General features: G+C 48.2%; 1 long non-coding RNA gene across 1 annotated transcript; it reads right to left on the reverse strand.

Annotated features, from left to right (window-relative positions):
- Nucleotides 1-984: 984 nt before the first annotated feature.
- Nucleotides 985-6,153, reverse strand: LOC109145837. Its single transcript, XR_002047504.1, has 2 exons — nucleotides 5,712-6,153; nucleotides 985-1,641 (listed from the first exon to the last, which is right to left on the reverse strand). It is a non-coding gene; the product is annotated as an uncharacterized LOC109145837 (long non-coding RNA).
- Between the last annotated feature and the right edge of the window lie 6,038 nt (nucleotides 6,154-12,191).

A 12,191-nucleotide genomic window follows, 5' to 3' on the forward strand; every position in this document is an offset into this window, starting at 1 on the left:
ACGTTATCTTCCCTTTTAACAGGGGTTTTATAGTGTATTCTGAGAAGATGACAAACAATAGGGTTATTTTGAAGTCATGCCAAGCACTACATTCGCTGGAGGAGAAGAACAATGTTACCTCCTCTCTGTCAACTGACCCTGCAGCCATTAAGCCATTTCACCAACAAACAATATTAATAAAAAAAGGGAAAGTGCTGTTCTTAACTTCCTTATAACCAGAGCTTGGGAAATGTCTTTGAATGAGATATTTGTTCCTTTCAGGAAAGATCATTTTGTCAAAAGTGAAACTTTTTACAAGAGAGCTGGAAGAGGGACTTTAGACAAGGGCCTGGAGGGACAGGACAAGGGGGAATGGCTTCCCACTGCCACAGGGCAGGGTCAGATGGGATTTTGGGAAGGAATTCCTGGCTGTGAGGGCAGGCAGACCCTGGCACAGGGTGCCCAGAGAAGCTGTGGCTGCCTCATCCCTGGAATATTCCAGGCCAGGTTGGACAGGGCTTGGAGCAGCCTGGGATAGTGGAAGGTGTCCCTGCCCATGGCAGGGGTTTGAAATAAATTGGTCTTTAAGGTCTCTTCCAACTCAAACCATTCTATTAAAGCATTGGTTTCTCAGGTTCTCAGGTAACAAAATAAATCCAAAAGAAGTGTTTCCATAAATCCCATGGACTGTGCTGCAAAGGTCAAGGCTTCGTTTAAGGGGTTTTTTCCCCCTCCCAAAGTTCAGTTTCTATGTAATGTAAAATTCAAATGAAATGGATGGACTCTGAGCCACCATTCAACGCTTGGGGAGTTGGGATAATTTAAAGCTTTTGGAGCAGGGACCATATTTTTTGCTTTGTGTCACTTCAGACCCTCTGACTTGCTACTGTCACACAAATAAATTTGCAGCAAATAATAATAATAATAACAAAAAATACATAACATATTTTCACCAGTGGCAATCTTTCCCAAATTGTCCCCAGTCACAAACAGAGAAAAAAAACGTTAGGAGGACAGAAACAGCTATTTTACTTGAACAATTGACAAAATGAGCACCTGCTCACAAAGAATCCAGCAAGACTGGGAGGTGCCTTATCACTAAAAATGCTCTATCAACCCGTTCAGAATATATCAACAAATTCATCTGAATATTTTCAAGAAGCAAATTCCTTGTGTTCTCTCACAATTGGAATAAGCTTGTTCTCACAAGACACTTCTGGGTGTATTTGGGCTGCACTCACCAAAACGGCAAAGAATAAGGTCCCAAAATCAAAGGAGCTACTGGCACAGGAGAAATTGGAGGCACCTGAAGCAGCGGAATTAGGAGCTGGTTACAGCCACCACGCCCAGACAGAGACCAAACCGCACTTTTAATGCAAATTTGGGTGATAACGATGCTATTTCATCTTTTTTGGCGCTTGTCATCTTGGGTGCTCAGACGGCAAACTCGAACACATGGCGAAGGTGGGGGGAAAAGCAGCTTCTCCTGGCCCTGATCCGCTGTCTTTTCTCCCATCCCCATCAAACTCCGGGCAGGTGCAGGGCTCCGCCGGGGAGAGCTCGGTGCCTTTGCAACCCGATCCTGCCGCGGGCAGGAGCCGCTTTCATGTGCTGCGGGTTTGGGCAGGTCCGTGTCCCGCGGCCGGCACAAAGAAATCCGCCCTAAGAGAATAATTGGATGTTAATTTCCTCCAGCTTTGCCTTCATTAAGCACAATTTGAGAAAATAGCACCGCGCCAGGAGAGAGCAGTTGTCCTTTAAAGGTGCGCTTTGCTTGGGTACCTGCGGGGGTGGCTGTGCAGGGACCCGTAGGAGCAGCAGTGCGGCCAGGGTGCCCAAATTCCTTGGAAAACCCGAGTGGAAGACATCACAGCCCTCCAGCCCCCCGGGGAGGTGCTTGAGGGGTTTTGTCCTCACCCCCACGGGTACCATCCGAGCTGAGGTCGTGCTGTCCCCACCCGCACTTGCCAAGAACCCCGACGGATGGCAGCTCCCGTGCTGCTCCTGCTTAGGCTGAGAGGGGATTACTTAATTAACGATGCAGGAGTGCCAGGTGAAAGCTTATCTATCCAGAGAGAGCGTGCCCCGATTCCTCGGCGTTGTACACATGTGGTATCGTTTTTCCATTATTTGGAACATACAGGACTAAATTAATAACAGTTCCTACAAGGCCCTGGGGCTCTCCGTGGAAGAATTTTGATCTCCTTAGGAAAGGCTCACCATTTCTCATAGGAGAGATGCACTTGACTCCTGACCTCTTTTCAAAGGCACCTGTGTGAGCTTTTAAAATCTACTGCCACCAATTATCCACTTTCAACCTGAAGTGTTTAAACCTCGGACCACATTAACAGAGCTTAGCACATAGCCATGTCATTGCAGACTTCCTGATGCGAGGAGATGCCTTGACACGGCTGAAAGAGAGTTTAGGGATGAGGCATGAGATTATCAGCTTCTCCTCCTGACAGCTTCAAACAAAGGAGCCTTTTAGCCACCTGGTTTGTGTCTCCCACACCTGCATTAAGATTGGGAGACAAACCTTTGTACTGCTGCCTTGATCCTATTATTTGCATGTACCTGTCCACAGTCACCCTGCATCACTTAATAGCCTTCAGAGAGACCAAAGGGAAGAAGATGCACATCTACTATTTCTCTTTCAGGTTTAATACCTTTTCTTTTTTTCTTTTTTTTCCTCTCCAAGGCTGCAAGACTTTTAGGACACTAAGGCATTTATTTAAACTCTAAGGAGATTTATTTGGCATGGGGGATGGAGGAGGAGAGGCTGAGGATGTAGATGAGGGTTGAAAAGGGACAGGAGGCCATTTTAAGGGTTTCTGGCTGGGCTGCAGAGAGCAAAGCCCAGTTCCTGCCCCCAGCACCAGGCAGTCATTTGGCTTTGGGACTCCTCTGCTCCCTGCTTTGGTTTGACACTGAGGCCACCTCTGTCCTCTTGTCCCTGTGAAGAGTCACCTGCAGCTCTCCCTGCTGCTGCCTCCAAGTCCAGACAGTGAAGGATGCTGGCACTCGAGTGCTTCACCTGCACCCCAGGCACCTGCTTCTCTTAGCCCCACATTCCTCCCCTCAAAATGGCCCTGCTTTCTTACACCTATGGGCTCAAATGTCCCAAGAAATCTGCTCCAAGACCAGACTCAGCCTGGATGCAGAGTCCAGGATGTGCCCTGCTTCCATCTCCCTCTGCCTGTTGGTGAAATTAGCTTTGTGTTCTCTGTTCCAGAGCTGAAGGCATGTCTAGATTTTAAATTAAATTCATATTCTCTTTCCCATGAAGGACAGAACATTATTAACCTCCTGGATCCAGCCCTGGCTGACAAGGTTTCTATGCAAGGGGAGGTTTCATCCATAGCCTGTGCATATGCATTGCTGCATTTCAGCCTCAGCCAGTTCCTTGACTCATCAATGTAACTGAGGAAGGTAGAAATATTAGAGTTGCATTCATATTCCAGGCCTGGTTTAAATCACCAGTGTTGTGGAAAGCTCTGGATAGGTCCAAAAAAAAAAAAAAAAAAAGGGGAAGGGAAGAAAAGAGTTTTCTGGTTCTAGTTTTTCACATTTTCTTTTCCCCTCTGAAAAGTGAAACCCTCCAGCTGCCCAGCATTGCACAATGGCCCAAATGCTGCGAGTTCCAGCCCTAATCCCAGCCTGCTCCGCACGCCAGGCCCAGCAGGGCTCGGCAAAGTGCCCCACTGCCATCCTGCTTCCCAGGCCTGTCCCTCCCAGAGGCGTCCCTTCTTCCTGGGGTCACAGCAAGGGGCTTGTCCCCATCACCAGGCTGTGCATTTGACCTCTGACCTCGTCCAGCAGCTGCAAGAACCGCAGGAGGACAAAGAACAGGGCCAGCTCCCTTGGCCATCCTGGGATTTGTGCTGCCACAGGAAGCAAAGTGAATGGAAATCTCCAGATTTCGGTCATGTGTTGGACATGCTTTCCATTATGGTCAAATGAGTGCTGCCAGCGTTCTACCAGCATGCCAGGTGGGATGAAACCAAGCCCAAATATCTTCCCCAGCTACCAGATGATGGATAAACTCCTTGTTCTCCTTCTGTCTCTGCAGAGGTGGCACTGCCACTCTGTTTTGATCCATTGCAGGATCTGTGCAATCCTGGGTGCAGGTGCCAGGCATCCAAGGAAAACCACTGAGGTCCAGGTCTGGCTTTGGCATTGTTGTTTTTATCATTAATATTATTATTATTATTACTGTGTCAGTGGCCAAGCCTAAGATCTCTGCCAGCATTGCCTGCACTCAATGACATCGTGAAAAGTTTCACCAGGACTCTGGGTCTCTCCAGGAGGGACTGATGGGAAAAGAAGGCATTGTGCATTATGCCCAGGTGATGAACTGGATGAATCAGCCAAAACCCACTCTAATAAGGGGCCTGATCCTCAGCAAATAATCCTGCACCAAGTGCCATCCCCGAGTGAAGAGCAAAGGCTCGGCCAAAAGTCAGTAACACCAGAGGGAAAGGATGGTCTGTGGTTAAAGATATGTACTGAGCCTTCCAAGAGGGATGGATTTAGTTCCCCTTTTTGGCTTGATGTTCCCATGATCCTGACGTCAAACAAATCACTTCATCTTTTGCCACCTCACTGCCCCATCTGTTAAAGCGTATTTTTAGTATTTTTCTTTTTTCTCTTGCCCTTTGCCTTTTCTGTTCTGAAGTCCTCAGAGCAAGGTTATCTCTTGCTACACAAGGTCCATCAGAAGAGGGCTCTGACCTGAATTCCTGCTGCTGAAACACAAATTTTATCTGGATCATAATGCAGTGCCTACCACGTTTACGACACTGGTTGAGAAATCCCCATTACTATCCATGGAAAATTTTTATTTGAATGAAAATATTGAGTGGTTTGTTTGCAGAAGGAGAACCCCGAGCACAGTTTCGATTTTTCCCAGAAAAATCTCTGAAGAAAGTTTACAAACCCCAGAAATTCTTGTGAAATCCAAAAAAGCATTCATTAATCAGCGTTGCAGAGTCAAACAAAAGACAATATCGTCTGTCCCACGGGCGGATTTCCTTCCTCTCTGCAAGGAGCTGGAAACCCTTCTCTGCCGCCCAGCCTTGGTCAGGGCTCTCATTCCAGAGGAATCTTCTGCACTTGTGTGTCAAGGAAAAATCTGTTTCCAATAGGCGTGGAAGGTCTGTGCATCGTGCTCCTGTTTCACACAGAGCACTCCCAGCCCTGCACTGGCAGAGCCTCACAGGGCGTCTCACAGTGTTCCACCATCTCCAGAGCTGTGCCAGGTCTGGAATGCCCAGTGTGGCCTGACCCCAGCCTGTGGAAAGGATTTGTCCATTAGCACCGTGCTCTGCCCCTCTTGACCCAGCCAGCTCTTCCTGTGGCTCCCCCTCTCCTCCCAGGAGCTGTCAGGGATGGAGATGGACAAATTGAGTTGCTTCCACCTTGCTTTGCCTCATTTGAGAAGCTGAAGTTTCCCACTAGCTCACCCAGCAGGTCCTTGGGAAGGTCTCAAGCTGCCCACGAGCAATCTTTTCTCCCTGCATTTCTAAATCTGAAATTCCAAAGAACACTCCAGTGTGCAAATCAGTAACTTGGTACTTGCAGGTGGCAAAGTAGTTCAGGGACCACCAGCCAGTCTGTCTTAAATTCGGCTACAGGACAGGATTGCACCTTTCTCCAAGCAGAGGAGGTGGGTTTGTGCAGAAAACAACACATCCACAGGTTTCTCCCCATCACAGACAAGGCTGTGCTCTTACCTGCAAACCCTGTTGCCCCTGAGGCAAGGAGCACACCAAGGATTTGTGCTGGAGAGGTCCTGCTGTGCCCCTGAGGCAGACCTTCAGAAGTGATGGGGGAGATCCAGAGCACTTTCTCCTCCTGCTTTGTGCCCCATTTACCCCAGGATGTGCTGCTCATACCATCACCTTGTCCCCATCCCACCTCCAGGAGGGGTGTCCACCAGGCAAGGCCCCCTTTGCAAGGATTTGGGAGCTTTTTCATCACCCAGTGTCGTAAAGTTCCTCAAGTCTGGGCAAGAATTTGTTCCGTGTCTCCATCCTCAGGAAGCCAGAGCATCACCAGAGGAGGTCAGGGCGGATTCCCAAAATGTGACCCATCCTCTCAGCAATGTGAGCGTAATTCAGAGCGTGCCGCGGGCTCACCGGCAGCTCTGGGGATTGCTGCTGTGACTCCACAAAGTGCTGCCCTCCCCCAGGAAGAGCAATCCAAAGAGGAGGAGCCCAGTGGTGCCTCTGCTGCCCTCAGACAGCGGGGGCTCGTGGTTGTGCAATGTTTACATGAGCACAGAGCTCGCCATGGATACAGAGACCTCAGGAACAGCAGCTCCAGCTTCAGAGGAGACTCACAGGAGAACAGCCCGACTCCCCTGGAGCTGGAGGAGCCTGTGCTGGCCTGGACAAGGAGCTGAGTGCTGCAGGGGGAGCAGGAAAAGTCTCACACACCCTGTTGTTGGTGTTCTCCATCTCAGAGCCACAACTTCCAAAGGGGTTGTTTGTACAACTGGAGTTTCTGCAATGGCCTCATCCTTCCCCCAGATCCCTGCCTCTCATCCCAGTTGTATTTTGGGGTGTGCATGTTCTCTGAGCTCTCTGCTTCACAGCAGCCCCAGCAGCGAGCAGAGGAGGAGGGACAGGACCCGCTGATGTGGCCACCTGCAAATGGCAGGTGCAAAAGGTTCAAACACTCTGCAGAGCATTGCAAAGGAACATTTCAATTACACAGGGTGGGAATCATTCATAGAATTGTGATGTGGTTTGGGTTGGAAGGGACCTTAAAGATCATCTCATTCCAACCCCCTTTCCATGGGCAGGGACACCTCCCACTCTCCCAGGTTGCTCCAAGCTGTGTCTAACCTGGCCTTGGACACTTCCAGGGATGGGGCAGCCACAGCTTCTCTGGGTAACCCGTGCCAGTGTGGGTTCAGGGCTTTAAGGGACAACCCTATGGGGTCCTTGCTCAGCTCCAGAGTCCAGCTTGCTCTTGGCACAGTCATGTCCCTCCTCCATACTCCAGCAAAGCACAGATCCATTAGTATACTTCCCCCACCTGCTTATTGAGCTGCTTTTGCTCCCTCCCCATCCTCTGAGTTCCCCTCTTTGCAGTCAGCCTTTTCCAGTTTCTCTCAGCAAGGTGGCACAGCGGTGATGCAGGAATGCTTTAAGATGCATCCAACCATCCTGCTTACAGTCCACAGGGGACAATCTTTGAGACAGGTCAGTTGGACTCCCAGCTGAGGATTTATAAGGAAAAGGAGGGTAGATCCAGGCTTTGCAAAGGATGAGCCAGAGCTGAAACACTTGCGGTGCAGAGGGAGCCTGGAGAAACCAGATTCCTTGGAGGATGGAGGCCTGAACAGCAGCTTCTTAGGTCTGTTCTTGAATTTTCCATGCATTTGTTGATCCCATCCTTATTGCCAGCCACCATATCTCCAACACTGCAATGTGTTATTCCCATTGGGAATGAGGAAACGTGGCTCTGTATGGATGAGGTGTCATGAAGAAGTAGCTTTCAGAAGGTGATGGGCCTGGGAAGTAAATGCAGAGGGCAACTTTCCTGGTTGTCCAGGCAGACCAAGCTGCACATCCAGCCATGCCTGGGCAGCTGCTGAGCTGACAGTCTGTGCTGGTGCCCACAGGCTTGGGCATTCCATCCAGGAAAAGGACAGAGCTGTATCCAAACTCCCCAGTCAGAGCATCACTAGTGTTCGTGCAGACAAACTCCTGACAGATCTTGTTCCAGTGGAGATGATGGGCTTGACTTGATGTAGAACAACTTCTGATGGCAAACATGGGGGTAGGGTGTGTTGACCAGTTGGAAGTTGTTTTCTTTGGTTTGTTTGTTTCTGGGTATTTTGTGAAAATTTTTCTCAAAGCGTTTACTGCTGGTACCTTTTTGAGCTCCAAATTTGGATGAATAAATGTCCTGGTGAACAAACCCCAAATCTTTGCCAAACCACATCTTCTGGGAAAGAAGGGGGTCGGCCCTTCAGACAATCCCTGGGGAGCCTTATGGGGACAAGTTGTACATGCTGGCATTCAAGAGGCCCTTTTCTCTAATTTCCCTAAACTCAGAATCTCACAGAACCTTTCTCTGTGTCACGGGGCCTCTTTTTTATCGTGTTGGGAGAGGATTTTTCATCTGAAAGCTCATAGGACTTCTCAGGGTCTCTCAATCCCTCAGACCTGAAGGCACAGTGGTCTTCCTGATGGACCATGACTGGACTTTTCAGGGTGTTTAACTCTGGTGCATGACAGCCCAGGCTCTGGTGGTGATGGGGATGTGTGGCCATTTCCCTTCTTCCCTGTGGCATGGTTTGGGGAGAAAAAAAAAAGCAGCACAAAGGATTTGGAGAAGTTTTCAATGACTGAGGACCACACAGGTGAAGCCTTTCTAAGGGTAAGTGCCAGAGATGGAGGTCAAAGAAAATAAAAGTTTTGTCTACATGGCTTTTACACAGGGCAGGGGATCACCCAGGACAGCATTGGGAATTTTGCTGGCTGAGACAGCATAAATCAGGAAGAAGACTCCTTGGGATGACTGTTCAAAGCCTCTGGGCTTTTTTTCACACTTTAAATGCCCAAACTAGGCTGATAAAAACTCACACAGAGTCATGGAGAGCCCTGAGTACCACTCCGTGTTGGTTATGCTGGTCAGACTCTTGGCCTGGCACTCGGGGCACGAAAACAAGGAAGGAAAACACATAAGAAAAAAAAAAAAAGAAGAAAAAAATTGTGCCATGGGGACCATGCACCACCCACATGGAGAGCTCCAGATGTTCCCAGCACCAGCCCAGCAGCCACCAGCCCATTAGACGCTCGTTAACAAGCGTAGACACTGGCAGCAGCAAATTTGGGGGCCCGCAGTCTGCAAAAGTGCCCCTCTCTTCCTTCCCCAGCCCTTGCTTTGAAGATCCCCAGCCTCCTGCTGACACACATCTTGTGGAGATGCCTCTAAGTGAGAGGTTCCTCAGCACCACCCGGTGCACTGAGGGTACAGCCTCTGAGGATGGATGGTATCCAAATGTTTGGCAGGAATTCCAACTTTCCTTACTTTTAGGCGTATCTGTGGCTTTTTGATACTGTAAACAACTGACATAGGCATGGAAGAATAGTGTATCTGAAACAGTTTATACAAAAGAATTCCATCTGTCAGTCTGTTTACAGTTCACATGTGAAAAGGCAAAAATCTTTAAAAGGAAAACCCCGAGGGGAAAAACATTTCTATATCTAAATATGTGTATATATACCCTGTACATATATATAGGAAATGCTACAAATAATTGTTGAAGTGGAACAGTATCAGTGTAGATTTTCTTTTTCTCTTGAATGCAGTATTATTTTTTTTTCCTGGTGTAAATTAAATTTTCCCAGTTTGCTTTCTAACTTATTCAAAACAGCACAAAGAAAGCAGACTGGAATTAACAGGGTGGTTTGGATTTTTTTTTTTCTCTTTTCCCCCTTTTTTTTTTTTTTTTAACAAAACACTTTCCAGTTTTAAAGTTGTCCTAAAGCTTCTTGAAACTGTGCATAAGATCATGGTATTGCAGTAAAGAAGAAATACTGCTATTACACCCTTGAGAATAACCTTGAAACCCAGCTGCTGTGTTATCTGAAAGGGGATTTTAGAAATTGCTGTGAGAGCTTTAACTTCTGCTTGGACAGACACCAAGGAAAGCCAGAAACGATCCAGGTTGCTTGTCTTTTCTCAAGGGAAGGAAAAATCCTGCATAATTATCCACCTCGCTCCCAAATGCCAAAAGGCAGAACCCTGGAGACAAACGTGGCAAAGGCCTGATTTTGTAATATTTGTGCTGAGCTGAACCAAACCTGGGTTGTGCACAAGCTCATGCATAGGTGTCACACAGGTTACAGGCACAAGCAGCCAGGGCTGGTTTTAGCTGTGTTTTTCCTCTCTCTGGACCCAATCCTGTGGGTGCAAATTGCATTAAAATAATGTGGTGCTTATCAGGGGTGAGGGATTTGTCCTTGGCTGCGGGGATCCCTGTATGGGATCACAGAATCACAGCGTACCCTGAACTGGAAGGGACCCACAGGGATCATTCCCCACTGCTGGTGGCAGACGCGTGCTGAGGACCAGGGCTCTGGATACATCACCAGGGAGGATGTTTCAGAGACCAAACATGGGTTTTCCACCTCTGCAACATGAATTTTCCATGGATGTGCATGACAGTCCCTTTGACATCACGCTCAGGGAAGCTGGGAAGGCTGTGAGAAAAGGGTGTTCTCAAAGGGACACCCCCGAGGGCAGCACCAGCACCATTCCATGAGCTCTGTGTTGATCCAAAATCCAGCCAGTGGCCCATCCTAGGCTCTACTTGCCCTCCTGGCCTTGCTGGCTTGGCTGCTGCACATCCCAGGCCCTGCTCTAGTGGCCAGGGCTGTGTTTTGCTGTTTGTTTTTCAGAGCCCCACAGATGAAGTGAGATGGGTAACAACACAAATATTTACATGTGGCAACCGTTTGTTTTAATTGCATGGGATGAAATCAAGGTTTTCTGTTGCCCCTGCAGCAAGGGGAGGAAGTGGAGGGTGTTTTTATGGGCATTCCAGAGCCCAGCCAGCCTTGGGAGGTGAAGGAACAACGTTGCCCACCAGCTTGACCAAACATGTGCTCCTCATATTCCTCCACCATGAAACAGCTCTTTTTTATTGTGTCTTGGCAGGGCTATGAGCCTGCAGTCCTGGTATGATAACATCCCACTCCTGCAAAATTCCATGGGGCCAAATTCCGCCTGTTGTGTCTCACAGGGAGCAGGAACAAGTGTGGAGCAGGAACACACCTGTGCCCACCCTCCTGCAGATGTTACGAGCTCTGGGAGACCCTCTTTCTGCTCCATCTCACACAGAGGACAGCCCCAAAGAGGAGGAGAAACAATAAATACAACGAGGTTTTTAATGGGATATTGTTGCCAGTATGTGGAAGCGTTATGGGGCAGTTGGGGCTAGTGCTGGCTGTAATTTTTCCCAAGAGATTTGCCCAAACTGAAAACCCAGAGCAGAAAAAGGTCACCTTTCTGGAATGTTGTGTTCCCCAAATCACTTCCTATCTCCTTACCCAAGCAGTGTGTGATCAAAACTGTTCAGTTGCTAAGAGACAACAAAAAAATTGAAGGAAAGATGCTGGTTTTTTAACATTAAGAAAGAAGAAGGAAAAAAATCAGAAACAAACATTTTTAGGGAAAAGCTCATAATAATTATATTCCCATTGTTTGCCAGCCTGTGCCTTATTTTACATCCTATGAAGAGCTATGTTGAACTGATATCACAGACTCCCCAAGACCAGGGAAATTTCTTAAAGGAAAAGGTACATTTCAGAAATATGGGTATGTGTATTTTTCTCTTCCTGTTTTAGGAGATGCTGTCACAGTCTCACAGTCTCTGGGGCCAGCACTGCTATGATGGGAACAGCCAAAGGCAGGAAATGGAAATTAAACTTTTAAACTGATATTTTCAGTTTTTCTCAGTTTCACCTGGAGAGGTGAGAAAGTGCTTTTCACCTGAGATACCCTTCCTGGGTAGAGCTACTGGAACAAGTTCAGCTTAATTTTAGGAGAAGCCTAGTCTTGGACTACCCTGTGCTGCCAGATGTGGATCCCAAATAACCTCTCTGCTGAGAGGCAGCTGTGCTGCCATCCCTGAGGAGGCCTGGCCTGTGCCACCACCATGTCCGGACATTTGATGGGTCAAATGGGTGTCTTTGTGCACAAAAGATCCACCAGACTTTCCCAAGGCAATCTGGCTTCATCCGAAGACCAGCTGGGAGCCAGTCTTGCCACTCATTAGAGAGTGGCAGTTTTATTTGTCTTTTTAATATATTTGGCACTTGAAGGCTGAATTCCCTTTCTTTTTCCATCCAGCCCCTGCTTGAGGGTGTCTTCTGTGCAGCTATCCCTCTTTTTTAATATGGTGTTGGGAGTTGGTGATTTATGGGTCATTTATTCTTGCTTAAACAGGAGCCCCAGAATTTCAAGGACTTCATGGTACCTCTGTTTTAGGAAAAAGGGTCCAAGGAGGTGGTGTGGGACCTCAGTGAGTACTGCAGGACAAGGGACAGGGATGCCCCGCCCATGGTGTGGACACCCAGACAGATGCCGAGGTCAGCCTGTGAAGTCTTTTGGGTGTTTATGGCTTTTGTCTGGGACTAACAGAGAGCTTTAGCATGAGGCAAAGCCAGTGATGAAGGTGGGTTTTTCCCTAG

Source organism: Corvus cornix, chromosome 5, assembly GCF_000738735.6.
Source record: "Corvus cornix cornix isolate S_Up_H32 chromosome 5, ASM73873v5, whole genome shotgun sequence".
Classification (NCBI taxonomy): domain Eukaryota; kingdom Metazoa; phylum Chordata; class Aves; order Passeriformes; family Corvidae; genus Corvus; species Corvus cornix.